The sequence below is a fragment of the Nannospalax galili genome, unplaced genomic scaffold (genome assembly GCF_000622305.1).
Source record: "Nannospalax galili isolate Female #2095 unplaced genomic scaffold, S.galili_v1.0 scaffold369, whole genome shotgun sequence".
Lineage (NCBI taxonomy): Eukaryota > Metazoa > Chordata > Mammalia > Rodentia > Spalacidae > Nannospalax > Nannospalax galili.
In genome coordinates this window covers 2,337,059-2,352,380 of record NW_008360318.1, presented here as the reverse complement: position 1 = coordinate 2,352,380, position 15,322 = coordinate 2,337,059, and the positions used below count along the sequence as shown (strand labels likewise).

Genomic DNA, 15,322 nt, shown 5'->3' with positions numbered 1-15,322 from the left:
GAGGTCCAATTCAGGTGAAGGTCAGATGTTTTCAGGCTTTCTCCTAAGGTCTGGATCCCTCCAGGAATGATTTTGGCCTCAGGAATGTGGGGGTTGGACTGGCCTGGGAGCCTGCCCCAGGAAGATGCTGGTCTAGGGCAGCTGGTGGCTGTGCCACCAAGAGATGCAAAGGCAGATGGGGCTGGGAAGAGGCCCCAAGGCCTCCTGGGGACTGCACTGAGGAGCTGGGTTGGTCTGGATGCAAAGGATCAGGAAGCAGTGGTGGTTCCCCAGATGTCTGGGGTACCAAGATAAGGAATGGGATAGGACCCAGGTTAGGAGGAGAGATGGGCGGGGGAGATGGGAGGGTGAATGAGGCTGGGGGAGTCAAGGAGTGGAGGTCATGATCGACTTACCCTGGAGAGAGGCCTGTGGGTCAGTGTGAGCAGAATATTTTTTAAAATGTGAAATTCTTAATAGACTGTTCGCCAGTCAACCTATGCATCTAGAATCTTCCAAAGCCCTCATTAAATGCAAGCATTTAAATATTGTTTCCAAGTCATCATGTATGTAGTTAAACTATGTAAGAATAAAAGAAAAGGGGATCAGTTTCAAACTATAATATCTATACTTAGAGGCCTCCTTGATAAATCTTTTTCTTGGATTTATTACTCTTGTTCCCATAAATATTCTAATATAATTATTAGAACTTAATTTTTTTATTTTTTGGTCTTTTTAAGACAGGGTCTCCCTGTAGCCCCTGCTGTCCTGGAACTCACTATGTAGACCAGGCTGGCCTTGATTGCATAGAGATCTGCCTGCCTCTGCCTACCAAGTGCTGGGGTTAAAGGCATACACCACCATGCCTGGCAGAACTTTATTTTAATAGGCAAACTTTCATTTATAAAAGCTACACTGAAAAATTTAAAAGTCAATAAATTATTATTTGAAAAATTAGACTGGTTTTATCTGAGGACACAAACTTGGCTCAATAGACCTTAACGTATATGGCAGAATGCGTGAAATCCAGTGGTGGGGCAATACGGGGGTGCAGATGGGGGGTGTCTAAATATGACTTAGATATATTGTAGGAAATGTACAAAAATTAATAAAAACATATAAAAATCAGATAGGTTAGCTTATAAAAGTAAAGACAGTAAAACTGGATATGTGCAGTCCTGTGGTGCTTAGGCATTAAACATGTATGTGATTTCATTGAAACACTTTTAAAATTCTTATATACGCACAGCCTGAACAAGAGAATTAGATTTTTGTTCTCTTTAATGGATATTGTTCATTTTGGCTGTTCATTTAATGAAGTGGGAATTATAATGATTCACAAGGCATAGGAATCCATTATTGCTTGGCTCATGAAGAAGAATAAAATGTGTTTGGCAGTATTCAAATAGGATTTGTCATTTGTGACGGCTTTGTTAGAGCTGAGCATTTCCAAGTCTTGGAATCTAGAAGTATGGATCTTTTCAGGACTGACAGATGAGAGAGAGGGAGGGAGGGAGAGAAGAAGAGAGAATCATTTGTGCTGCCATCATTAGTAACCATGATTCAAGAGTAAAATGCTTTTCAGTTGACTTTCCATATATCTGAAAATCAAGACACTTGTAGCCCTTGTAAGGTTCCATTTAGCTGAAGAAATACTTGTTCATATCTCAATCAGGAGGGAAAAATAAAGCCTACCCCACCCAGTTTCTGAAGTACATGGGTAATTCCATAGAGGATGAGAGCTTGGAGATAGAACCTTGGACCTAAGGATGATGTATTTACATCTTTATCCTTTACAATAAATCTGAGTCTCAAATCATGTACTTTCTATGGATTTTTGTTTTCATCCTTTCTTTAAAAAATCATGTTTAGCTAGTTGCCAAAAATTGCTAAGAACTTTCTGTACAGTGTGCCCTCTGGGGAGTAAACTGTGGTCTGGTTTCTTTAGTTATTGAGAGATGAGCCTTGATAAATTGCAGATGTATTGTACAAATTAGCTGATAACTTTCCTAAGTACTCCCATATGCTGTGTTTATTATTCATTTCTAATGTAATTCCAGCAGCAGATGGTTGACCTTTCTGCCGTTGAACTAAGAGGTGTGGGGAGTCAACAGTCTTAGCCATTTAAGACCTTTAGAGTTCAATCAGCCTTCAGGCTGGCAGTGGGTTGTGTAGCACCCTCTTTCACAAGAAACACAACCACTGACTATCTCTCCCCACCTAACATCTCTCTCTGCTTCCTCTACTTGCTCTGACTAGCACTGAGTTCATCTTCAATCCCTTCACTTTATCTGGTCTTCTCCATTCTGAGCATCCTAAGAACAAATCTGTTATAATCAGAATTATCTGGAAGGTGACCAGAAGCACAGATTTCTAAACTTTCCTCAGAACTAGCTTCATATTTAGATGTGTGACTAGGGAGGAGAAGATACCAAGTTTTGTAACCACCATGTCTGATTTCTGTGTGGTTTCTAGTTTGAGATCGACAGGCTGAATAGCTTTCAAAGTGTGGCTCCTGTTTTGATGGCAGAATACCCTGGGAACTCACTAGAAACACACCCCTCTGGTGCTCATCCCAGATCTACTTGATTGTTAGTTTGGGAAGTGGAGCCCCACAAACTAGATTTTAATTTTTTTGCATTTTTTTATTTACTATGCGAGCATGCACATGTCACATGCACCACGGTGCATGTGTAGGCCAGAGGACAACTTGTAGGAGTTTGTTCTTGCCTTCTACCGTGTGGATTCTGGGGATGGAACTCAGGTCATCAGGCTTGGTGGCAAGCACCCTTACCTGCTAAGCCGTCTTTCTGGTCCCCAAAATTAGGCTATAACAAGCAGCACAGGTAATTCTGATGTGCCACTTTGATATGACAGATTTGGCGTGTGTTCTCAGCAGAGTTACAAGCAATTGATCTCAGAAATGAAGTGAGAATTCATGTTTCAAAAGGTTTCAGAACTAGGCTTGAGTTTTATTTTATGCTTCTGGTGGCATTCACTATCCAAACAATATCTAATAGAATATTCTAAAGATCAAGTGGTCAGAACGACTACCTAGGTATACTAGCATGCATTTTGACCATGGGGTCTACGGTATAAAAGACCCTAGCAAAATTCAGCATGGTGGTGCACACCTTTAGTCCCAGGAGTGGCAAGTAAGTGGAACTCTGCGAGATTGAAGCCAGAGGCCGTCTGGGGCTACAGGGAAACCCTGTCTCAACAAACAAACAAGCAATCCCTAGAAAAATACAGTTCCGTCTCATTACTTGCCAGTAGAGTGCCTTTTGTTCTTTGGAACCATACAATGAAGAATGGGTAATTTAATTCTAGTTAAGTTGCAGCTCTTGACTCAGTGGTAAGCCTGGCATGTTCATCAGAGATGCTCACTAACTAATGTTTAAGGTACAGCTGGTCTGCTTTCAGGACTAAAGAACAGGATGGTTTTTAGAAATGTTCAACATGACCAAAATCAGCTTAAATCTTACCCCTGACTTTAAGGAATCCCAGGCTTCAAGTGATGTTTTGTTTTTCAGAGAAATCACTAACAAACAAGAAGAGATTTCCTCTCTTCAGACAAGGCTGGAGTTACGCTCAAGAGAATGGGCGCGGGGTTTCCCTTAGCCAGTGCTGATCTTGAATTTCCGATCCTCTTGTTTCCACCTCTGGAGTGCTAGGATTACAGATTTGTGTCACCATGTCTGGTTTTATGTAGTGTTGGAAATCAAGCTCAAGGCTTCATGCATGCTAGGCAAGTACTTTACCAACTGAGCTATACCCTTAACCCCTAAATTTTTCCTTTCTAAGTTTTTTTAACTTTATTCTTATTCTAAAATATAAATCAAGATGTTGAAATCAATATACATATTTTGATTTTTGAATTGAACATTGGATGTCCGAACTGGAAAGGTATTTAGCGATCACCTGATGTGAAGTTGCCTGGGAGCAGTTCTAATCTGACCCAGGGGACAAATCACAGAGTCTGAAGATTATTTTTATTGTCACAGCTGGAAGGTGCTTCTGGCATCTGGGAATGGCCATAGATGCAGGAATGCTGTTAAACATCCTACAAAGCACGGGCTAATCTCCATAGCTGACAGTGACCAGGTCAGATAGTCAACAGTAAGAGAAATTCTGCCTTAAGAGAAACCTCCTGCCTCCAAGGTCAAGGGCTCAGAGTCTCTGTTGAGACCCATAGCTTCTACATCTGTCCATTGTCTCATGTCATGTCTCTTAGGATCTTAAAAACCTATGGAGGCACTGAAAAGTCATATAAAATTTGAATAGAAAGCCTCAAATAAAACAGTTTATCAAATTGAGCTATTTTCAGTGTCAAATACATTTTTCCCCATGGGCATATTGGTTTTCATAGTTTTAATTAGTTTCATAACTTGTTTTTCACAGTGTTACGTCATGAGATTTCCCACATTGCTATAAACTTCATACTGACTTTTCTAAATGGTTTCATGCTCCTGTCAATAAATGAATTCGTGTACCCATCGACCTCTTCTTGAACATGTAGTTTGATTCTAAGTGTGCCCTGACGTATTAAACTTGAAACACACGTGTTTAAACTTAAATCTGTATTGGGAGGCAGAAATGGCTTGAGTCATCCGTGAAATTTTAGCTGAATGTTCCACTCTCATGTCAGCAGACCGTCTGCAGGAGACCTCAGCAAAAGAACAGTCATCGCGTCTGAGTTTTACTGGCTTGTTTCATAAAATCTTTAGGAAATCTCAGCCATCTTGATGTCTTGATGCTCTTCCAGGGAAGAAGCTGTCTCACTACATTCTAAGCTGTAGATCAAAGTTCTGCATTTACTTTTCTTAGGAGATTATTATAAATATTGTCATCATAATTTGGGCTGTCTTCCTTGAAGATTTTATATGTGAATGGGAGTACTGTGAACTCAGAGTTCAGGGTATGTGGGTTATCTGAATTCAAATACTACACAGTGAGGTAGTTCTGGTTCTGTGCAATCATTGGTTACAACCAATTAAGCAGTATTACAGAATATTGGTGGCATTTTATCCCATGTGGTCCTATTTCTAAAGGACTAAAACTTGGGTACTTAAAGAAGTCATTGGGTGATAGTGGTGGTTGTGGTGATAATATTGATGCTGGTCAAGATAGTAGTGAAGACAGTGGCAGTGAAGGTATCTGCTGGTGCTGGTGTTGAGTAGTGGTAGTAATATTGATGGCAGAGACAGTGGTGGTGGTGATAGAGATGGAAGTAATGGAGTGGGTTGTGTATGAGGGAGGTGATGATGATTGTGGTGGTGATGTTGGTAAAGATGTGGGAGTAGTGGTTGGTGATAGTGGTGGTGGTGATGATGTTGGTAAAGATGTGGGAGTAGTGGTGGTGGCGGTCATGGTGGTGGCGGTAATGGCTAATTGCAATGGTGGCAGTCCTCATTGGGGGTTTATCATAAGAAAGGACTTTGTTAAGCATTTACATGGATTGTCCCATGATTATTCAACCACTCTTCCATGCAACAAAATATGCATTTAGCCCCTGTTCAGAGTTAAGCCTTGAGCCATACACTATCAAAGAATAGGAAGATTTCAATTAAAAAGACTCAGACAAGGGTTCTGTCTTTAAGAGGTTTGTTGTATGATAGGCATATTCAGTGTGCAGAAAAATACCTCATAGAAGTCAGAAAGTATTTACATCAATAAAATGCAGATGGAATGCTATGGGGGCCAGTGTTTATGCCATATACATTTTATAAATCCATGTCACTTGCTTAGTGAACAGGCGTGGGTAGTGACAGTAACCATAGAGTGCCTAATGAGCGCAGTCAGGGGCTGGACACCATGTAAACATTTTATATCCATGGTTTAGTTTGATTTTTACAAGAGTTATTATTATACTCCTTACTTTTCCATTTTATAGGTGAAGACACTGACACGAACACTATATATACACACAATTTTGTTTAGTCTTTACAAAAACCTGGTAATTTTATCACTTCATTTTATGGTTGAAGACACTGATGCAAGGTCAAGAATCTCATCCAGGGCTTGGAGAGATGGCTCAGTGGTTAAGAGCACTGGTTGCTCCTGCAGATGACCCAGCTAGGCTAACAACCGTCTATAGTTCCAGTTTCAGGAGACTTTGACGCCCTCTTCTGACCTCCTTGGGCATTACATGACATGGTGCAATAGGTGTACGAGTATATTGTCTGCATGTATGTGAGTGTACCCATGTCGTGCAATGCCGTGGAGTCAGAAGAGGGCTTCGGATTCCCCTGGAACTGGAGTTAAGGATGGTTTGTAGCCACCATGTGGGTTCCAGGAACCGAACCCAGGTCCTCTGCAAGAGTAGTCAGTGCTCTTAACTGCTGAGCCATCTCTCCAGCCCCAATAAAATACTTTTTAAAAAGAGAACGTCATCCAGAGTCACCATGTGTATATGCAGCACAGCAAGGTTCACAACTATGACCATCCTCACCAAAGGTCTGACTTTTAACTAATGCCAAGTGTTGGCATTTCTGCATTTACAAATGATGAAATACACCCATTTACTAAGTTTGAAAATAATCTAAATTGTATCATTATTTTGGAGAGTCATTTTAAAATAATTTCAGTGGTACAATCCTAGTGCTTTAAATTTTTTAATTTAATTTAAAATCCTTGCTTATAAATTCACCTAGAAACGTGAAGCACAGAATGACACCATTGAAACCAAAGAACAAGATGCAGGTGGTGTGGACGTAGTGACTCCCAAAGGATGCATCACTTTTCCTCGGAATTCTGTTTCTGTCTGTCAAATCTTGTTTCAGGATGGTTCATAAGATGTTCTTTTATCATCTAAAAGTCACCTAGAGAAATCAAGACCAAGCTAGACATTTGTTCTGTCTTTGGGGAAAAGGATGAAATTGTTTTAAACAGTTATTTCTACTTTTTTAGGCAAAAAGAGAAAAAGATCTCACATAGAAAAAAAACAAACAAAACAAAACAAAACAAAACCCAAGAGAATTGTTTTGGGCATAAAATCAATGACATGCAGAGAGATACGCACACTGTGCCTGGCCCCCAGCCTGAGGCTACCCCATCTGAGACCCTGACCAGTAACCTCACCAGAGAGAAGGGAGGACATGCTTGTGTTAAATGAAGAGGTTCAGAAAGTACTGCCAACTCCTCTGAAGATAAGCACACAGAACACAACAGAATCATTCTCATTTCTGAGAACATGTGTGCGAGTGTGTCTGTGTGTGAGTTAGCCAACAGACTTTGTGTCCTTTATGAAAATTCTGCAGAATATACCATTACAGGAAGGATTTTTTTGCATTTCTAGTTTTTTCCTTTTGTTTCTCCATAAAGATTAAATTTGGATAGTACTTAGGATGTGCTGTGCCCTGTGAAAACTATTCAGTTTTTTCAAAAACCTTTGCAAGGTTGTGGTTTATTAGTATGGTATTTTGTAAAGAGAAACTTAGACCTGGAAAAGATCACAGAATTAACACAGGAAGAAGTCAGGCTCACACTCTAAAGACTCTACCCAGAGCCACTGTTCTACAATGCTCAGAGAAAAAGGGAATGCAAATTTTATTTCATTTGTATTGTTGCTTACTTTAGAAGAAAGCATCCTCTACTGGCTTCAGTCAGAAGGAATGCCAGTGACTGATGACCACCCTATTCAAACCAGGTCCCTGAACCTTTATGGACCCAGTTAATGTGTGCCTTTGTATTTCTGCCCTACCCTACTTTTACTGATCAATCCTTCTGAAGGAGTAAGGCATTTAAACAGAGCTGGGTTTGGATCTTGCCTCTATCTCTTACAGGCTATTATTTCTTGACTAAGTCATTTACCACCTCCAAGCCTCAGATTGCTCATCTGTAAAATATGAGTGATGATAATATCACTCCTGTAGTGCCAAGAGGAAGATTTGATGAGAAAAAAACATCTGTAGAGCTGAACATGAGACCTGAAATCAATGGAATGTCCAATTCAGTGTCCAGGAAGAAGTGGACCATGAAAGCATTGGTCGTCTTAAGGGAAGGCATCATACAAACATTAACTTGAAAGATAGCAGCTCTAGTTCATGAGGATGGAACCTTGAACATAGGGTGTCCTTGGTTGTACCCTGGCTTTTCCATGACTAATTTTGGCCCCCAGACAAATCTCAAGATAACAGACTACTGGATATATCATGTATGTCTTGTGATTTCCCATAAACACTGTGACAAAGGGCTTGAACCCTTGAGATGCTCCCTTCTCCCTAAATTTCCCTTTCTCTCCCCCTTTCCCAAACTTGGCTCTGTGGTATACATCCTCGGCCAAAGTTAGGCTAATCTCTGGAGGGCCTTCGGTGGAAATCTGGCCAGACTCTTTATTCAATTTAAGTCTTGTCTTTGACAAAATGCCATCTCTTCCTCTCTGCCATTCCAAATAAGTTCTTCCACGGAACTGAGGCAGGAATTTGGTCCTGTTAATGTTTCTAGAAAATATGAATCATTGTGAGAACAGAATATATTTTATCCACACTTCTGCTAGGTTTTCTTGAAGGAAAATATTTTTGAAGTTCTTGTCTCTCTAAGTAATATATAGTTAGACTCAAAATAGAATGATCGCACCTTATGTTTTACTAAATTTTATGGTTTTAAGGCACAAATTTAGTTTCTTTGATTTTCACTCACATCTTCTAAGTAGGAAGGGAACCTACTTTTAGAGATTTTTGTAGGTGAAATATGCCTCTTTAAAAATATTTTAGGGGCTGAAGAGATGGCTCAGTGATTAAGAGCACTGACTGCTCTTGCAGAGGACCTGGGTTTGATTTCCAGCACCCACATGGTGGCTATGAACCGGCCTTAACTCTAGTTCCAGGGGAATCCGATGCCCTCTTCTGACTTCCACAGCATTGCATGACATAGTGCACTCAATACATGCAGGCAACACACTTATACACACACAAAAATAAAAATAATAGATAAAATATTTAAAAATACTTAATTTTGCTGGGTGCTTTGGGAGGAAATGAGGTTTTGCTCATTTCTATAAAGAAAACTAAAAACAAAATAGTGATATTTCTGGTATGGCATGCACAGGTAGTCAACCCTTCCTTCTCTTCCTGAATGTTTATGATGTCCTTTCCTCAATATTTAACAAAGTATATTGGTTGGTCTTCTTTTTATAATTTAAATTTATCATTTTGAGACTTTTCCACATGAATACAGTATTATATAATTTCTACCCTTCCTTCTTTCCCCTCGTATTCCTCCCACAGTCCCCCAACTCCCCCTCAATTTTCTGACCTCTTCTTTAATTATTACTGCTATACACACATGCACACACACACACACACACACACACACACACACACACATCCCACTTGGGATTGGATAGTGTACCAGGGAACTTGTCCCTGAAGAAAATTGATTCTCCCCGTGTCAGCAGCCATTGATTGCCTATAGTGCTTCATCTAGAGGGACTGTGTGACATTTCCCTCATGCACACTGGCATGTCAGCTGGTGGTGTTATTATGCAGATCTTATTTAGGAAATCATATTGTTGAGATTTCGTGGGTACAGCTTCCCTGTCATGTCTGGAAGACACTGTCTGGCAGCAGGCATCCTGGTCCTCTGGCTCTTCCAATCTCTCTGCCCCCTCTTCAGTGATGTTCCCTGAGCCTTAGGTGTACGGACTATATTGTGGGTGTATCCATTGCCGGTGGGCACCCCAAGCTCACTTAGTCTCTACATTACATTTTATCCAGTTGTGTCTTTCTGTAATATTCTTCGTCTGTTGCAAAAAGAAGCTTCTTTTAGGAGAGATGAGAGCTACAATTACCAGGCTGGGCCAGTGTGTGACGTTTGTTCTAGTTACTTCTTATATTATTCCAGTACATTATTGTGATAATATACTTACCAAAAACAACTTGGGGAGGAAAGAGTTTATTTCACCTTAAAGATTATTGTTCATCATGGAGGGGAGTCAGATCAGGAACTCGGGACAGGAACCTGGAGGCAGGAAGAAACCCCAAGCCACAGAGGACGCTGCTCATTGGCTCCTCACTGGCCTCTGCTCAGCGTGCTTTCCTATACAACCCAGGACTACTGGCCCAGGGGGTGGCACCACCCACAGTGGACTGGACCCTCCCACATCACTCAATCAACAAAACGCCCCATAGACATGCTCACAGGCCAGTCCCTTAGAGGAGAGTCCCCAGTTGAGGATCCCTCTTCCCAGGTGTGTTAACTTGACCATTGAAGCCATCTGGCACGGCCTTCTTAAACTGAAAAACTGTGGTCAGAAAACAGATGGTGATTAGTCAGATCCAGAATTGCAAACTCCAAAAAGCAGAAAGGTCCATTCAGTTAATCTTTGTGGTTGCTCACATACTGTGGCTGAGAATTCTCGAGATGGTTTGGGTGGGGATGTACATCACAAAGCATCAGCAGCAGAGGGCGATGTTACACACAGGCGGCAATCTTTACCTTTTGTTTCCTGTTAAGCAGTTTAATTAGAACCTTCACCTAAGTTCTAGAAAGAGTTTTGAAACTGGGTTCCTGGTGGGGAATAGGAGGCCTATTTCAAAACAAACTTATGAAATGCAAAATCCCGTTCAGTACTTATGAATGTCTTAAGGAAGAATCCAGTACACATATGACAGTACTTAGTCCTTTGGGAGAAGGAAGGGTGATCAATGTTGCAGGGCAGAGTTCGCAAAAAAAAAAAAAAAAAAAAAAATCATAAACACCATTTCAGAAAAAAGAAGCAAGGTAATTTTTTTTTTTTTTTTTTTGGTCAGTAGAAAGTAGCAAGGTAATTTTTTTTTTTTTTTTGGTCAGTAGAAAGTAGCAAGGTAATTTTTTTTTTTTTTTTGGTCTTTTTGAGACAGGGTCTCCCTGTAGTCCTAGCTGTCCTGGAACTCACTATGTAGACCAGGCTGGCCTTGAACTCACAGAGATCCGCCTGCCTCTGCCTCCCGAGTGCTGGGATTAAACGTGTGTGCCACCACGCCCAGCCGCAAGGTAATATTTTATTACGACTGGTGGGGCCGTCTATCTCGGGAGTAGAAGCAGCCCCTGAACATTAACCGTTTAGGGTTTTTATAGGATTACAGAAAGCATAGTTTAAACAGAACATCTGTGAGTCAATCAGGTTTGTACAACATAGTAGAATTTGAATTTACCAATCAACAGCCTGTTACTGTGTGGGCAAGCAAGGCAAGTATACAACTTGGCAATTTTAAAATTAGTCAACTACCTAGCTATAACAAGCATTGTAACAGAAGTCAAAATCAGCAGTTACCAGATAGTCACTGAATAACAGGGTGGTCTCATACTACATGTCAAGGTGACCTAAAAGGGCAGAGCAAGCAAGTTAGCTAGATGCAGGATGTCCAAGATCAACACATTATGCGGTTTTGTGATTAGGCCATCTTCTCGGGACTCAAGGTTGCCCCTCTTCTGGGTATTTCCCATAAGTGGAACGGAAGTCACTGTTGAAATAGCCGCTCTGGGCGAAATGGAGTAATTTGGGTCAGGTTGCTAATACAGTTCAATCAATTCTCACCTAATAGAACCACCGAAGGTGGAATAAAGGAACCAAATGTGCCTCCTAACAAACATAATCAACAGCAAAAAAGACAGATGAAGCAACAGTTTGTTAAGACAGTGGACATTAGAAAACGAAACATAGTGACGTGGAGAAGTGGGGATCAAGAGAGCTGTATGGAGAGCCAGAGACGTGGTTCTTAGACTACTCAGCAGAGCACTGACAGTGTGGGTGAGTCACATGCATGCATGCACACACACTCACGCACCCACACACGGGATGAAAAGGCCCATCTGAAAGGAGTATGGAACCATCTACTCAACCACTCTCAGAGGTCCAGGAATAGTGCCTGTGAGTACGGTTGGAAAGACTGAATTAATGGGGCATTACAGGAAAACTCCACAGCCAGAAATGACAGGCCCGAAATTACACTTTTCCAGACTCACCTGCAAATCACCCTTCCCTTATAACTCCTTCCCACACAAAACATATAGATACTTATATGACTGCAAAAATATCCATACCCAACAAGGAGTATTTTACAGTGCCTGGAATGACAACATTCAGAAAGCCATGACCCACAGTCAAGGGTATAATCACTTCTAAACAAAGCAGGCATGGCATAGATGTTAAAATTAGCATCATTAGCTATCAGGGGATGGGAAGATAGCTCGTTAGATAAAGTGCTTGCCAGGCAAGCTGGAGGGCCTGAGTTTGAACCATAGTATCCATGTGAAAAAGCCAGATAAGATGCTGTGCACTTGTAATTTCAGGGCTGGGGAAGCAGAGCCAGGCAGGTTCCTGGGGCTCAATGGTCCTCAAGGCTAGACTGCTTGGCAAGTCCCAGGCCAGTGAGAAACCCTGTCTCATAAAAACGGTAGATAGCACTTTAGGACGAACAGCCGAGGTTGCTCTTTACCTTCCAAATGCACATGTACACCCACACAGGCATATACATCGGAACACATGCAGACACGTATACACACAAATTATCATAGCTATCAAAATTATAACTGTATTCCACATGTGTGTTGGTTTTGGGTTGCTGTGACCACAATAGCTGACAGAAATAATTTGAGAGGAAAAGTTTATTTTGGCTCGCAGATTTAGGGTGTTAGAGTCCACAATGAGGAGGCATGGCAGAGTAGCTCTGTCTGTGACAGCAAGAACGTGGGGCAGTGAGCCTGCACATGGTGAGAGAGCAGAACCAGAACTGGAATCAGAACTGCAGCCTTCAAAGGCCTGCTCCCAGTGAGCTGCTTCCACCAGCTCAGTCCCCCATGCTAAAGGCTCTGTATCTTTCAAAATAGCACCACAAGCTGGGGGCCAAGCATTCAAAATGAGTGGATGTGGGTGACGTTTCAGATTCAAACATAGTAACATATTACAAAGTCAAAAGGAGACAGGTGTGTGTATGTGCGTGCGTGTGTGCGTGTGTGTGCTTGTGGAGGCCACAGGAGGACATCGGGTATCTTGCTCGATCATTTCTCCACCTGATTCCTTTGAGACAGAGTCTTCGACTGATGGAGCCAGACTGGCAGCCAGCAAACCCCAGTGACCCCCTGCCTCTTCCTTCCACAGTGCCGGGGATACAGGCACAGTCACTCCCAACTTTTTAAGTGGGTGCTTGGATCCAAGCTCAGATCCTCGTGCTTGCACAGCAAGCACTCTTACCCACTGAATCATTTCTCCAGTCCTCAAATAGGATTTGTTGAGATGAAAGCTAGTGTTTAGGTTGAAAAAAATATATGGGATAGGAAATTAATGGCAGGCAGCATAGATTTGGCAAAAGAAAAATATCAGTGCACTTGAAAATGTAGCAATAGAAACGACTCAAAATGAAACAAGGAGAAAAAATATTTTTAAAGTAGAATGAGCATCAGTGAGTTTTAGTATGCTCTTTCAGTATCTAATAGAAAAAACAGAAAATCATCAGGTATATGGAAAGGTTTAGCTTCACTGTCAGCTGGTTTGACCTACTTGGCACTTCTAGAACATTCCACCCAGGAGCAGAAAGCACGTTCTTTCCAACTGCTCATGAAACACCTATCAAAATAGACCATACTGTAGGCTGTTAAAAAATACTCAACAATTTAAAGGATTCTAGTCATAGCAAGTGTGCTTCTGATCAAACTGGTACTAAATGAAAAATAAATAGCAGAAAGATATTTGAAAAAAAATCTCCAAGTCTTTGGAAAAATAAAACACTTTTAAATAATCCGCGGTCAAAGAAGAAATGAACAGGGAAATTAGAAAGCATTTGGAAAGGGGTGAAAATGAATCAGTATACCGGCACTAACAAGAGAATTTTAACATTAAATGCTTATATTGTCAAAAAATGAAAGATTTCAAATCAGTGACCTCAACTTCCACCTTAAGAAACCATAAAAAGATAGGTTCAACCTAGTGGAAACAGAAGAAAATAAAATTTAAGAACTGAATGAAAACAGAAATGAGAAAAACAATAGAGAGAAATTTAAAAAACCCATGTTTTGTTTCTCTGAGATCAATAAAATTAATGAAATTATAATCAGACTCGACAGGAAAAAGTTGGTACAAATAACCAATATTGGTGCTGGAGAGATGGCTCAGTGGTTAAGAGCACTGGCTGCTCTTGCAGAGGACCTGGGTTCAGTTCCCACCACCCACATGGTGGCTAATAACTATCCATAACTGCAGCTCCAGGGGAGTCCAACACTGTCTTCTGACCTCCACAGGCATTTCATGACACAACATGGGTGCGCATGACACGACACAGGTGCACTTACACATGCAGACAATACACTCATACACATAAAATTTAAACAAACAGGGGGCTGGAGAGATGGCTCAGCAGTTAAGAACACTGACTGTTCTTGCAGAAGATGTGGGTTTGAATCCCAGCACCCACACAACAGCTAACAACTGTCCATAACTCCAGTTCCAGGGGATCTGACAGCCTCTTCTGTCTTCTGCGGGCATTTCATGACATGAGTGCGCTCACTTACATGCAGGCAATACATGCATACACATAAAATAAAACTAATAAATATTAAAAAGATTTTAAACAAACAAACAATGTTAGGATAGAGAGGAGCATATTGTTTATCTAAAGTATCCACAGGGTAATGAGGGAATGTGCTGAGCCATTTTTAAAAATTTAATTTTTTTTTTTACTTTATGTGTATGAGTGTTTTGCCTGTGTGTAAGTGCACTACATTCATGCAATGCCCACAGATGCCAGAAGAGGGCATCCGATCCCCTGGAACTGGAGTTCTGGATGGTTGTTAGCTGCCATGTGGGTGCTGGGAACAGCACCTAGGTTCCCTGGAAGAGCAGCCAGTGCTCTTAGCCACTGAGCCATCTCTTCAGCCCCCATGATGATTCATTTTTGCTTATAAGTTAGACAGCCAGGTGAAATGCACACATTTCTTACAGTACCAACCTACAAAAGCTCTTCTAAGAAGAAATAACTTAACTAGCCTATACCTATCAAAGAGTTTGAATTTGTACTTGAAGCCTTCCTCTGATTTCACTGGTGAATTCAACAAAACATCTAAGGAAGAAGGAATGCTAACTCTACACAGATTTTTCCAGGGAACTAAAGAGGATGGAATATTTACCAATTCATTGCTTGAAGTCAGATCACTTTGATACCCAAACCAGACAAAGACGTTACATGAAAGGAAAATTATAGACCACTGTTTTTCTTGAACATGGATGAAAAAGTTAAAAAAATTTAATATGTCGTACTCTGTGCCAAAGGCCAAAAACGTCAAAAGTATTTGGGAACTCGTCTCTAATTCCTAAAAGATTTTAGGGTTACCTCTTCAGAGGGGAGAATGTTAAAGCCACATCAAAAAA

At 41.0% G+C, this 15,322-nt stretch overlaps 1 protein-coding gene across 1 annotated transcript in view; it reads left to right on the top strand.

Moving 5' to 3' along the window:
- Col6a5 (collagen type VI alpha 5 chain) overlaps nt 1-15,322 on the top strand; it is a gene marked incomplete at its 5' end in the record, with an annotated part of 116,700 nt that overhangs the window by 88,985 nt on the left and 12,393 nt on the right. The window lies entirely within an intron of this gene.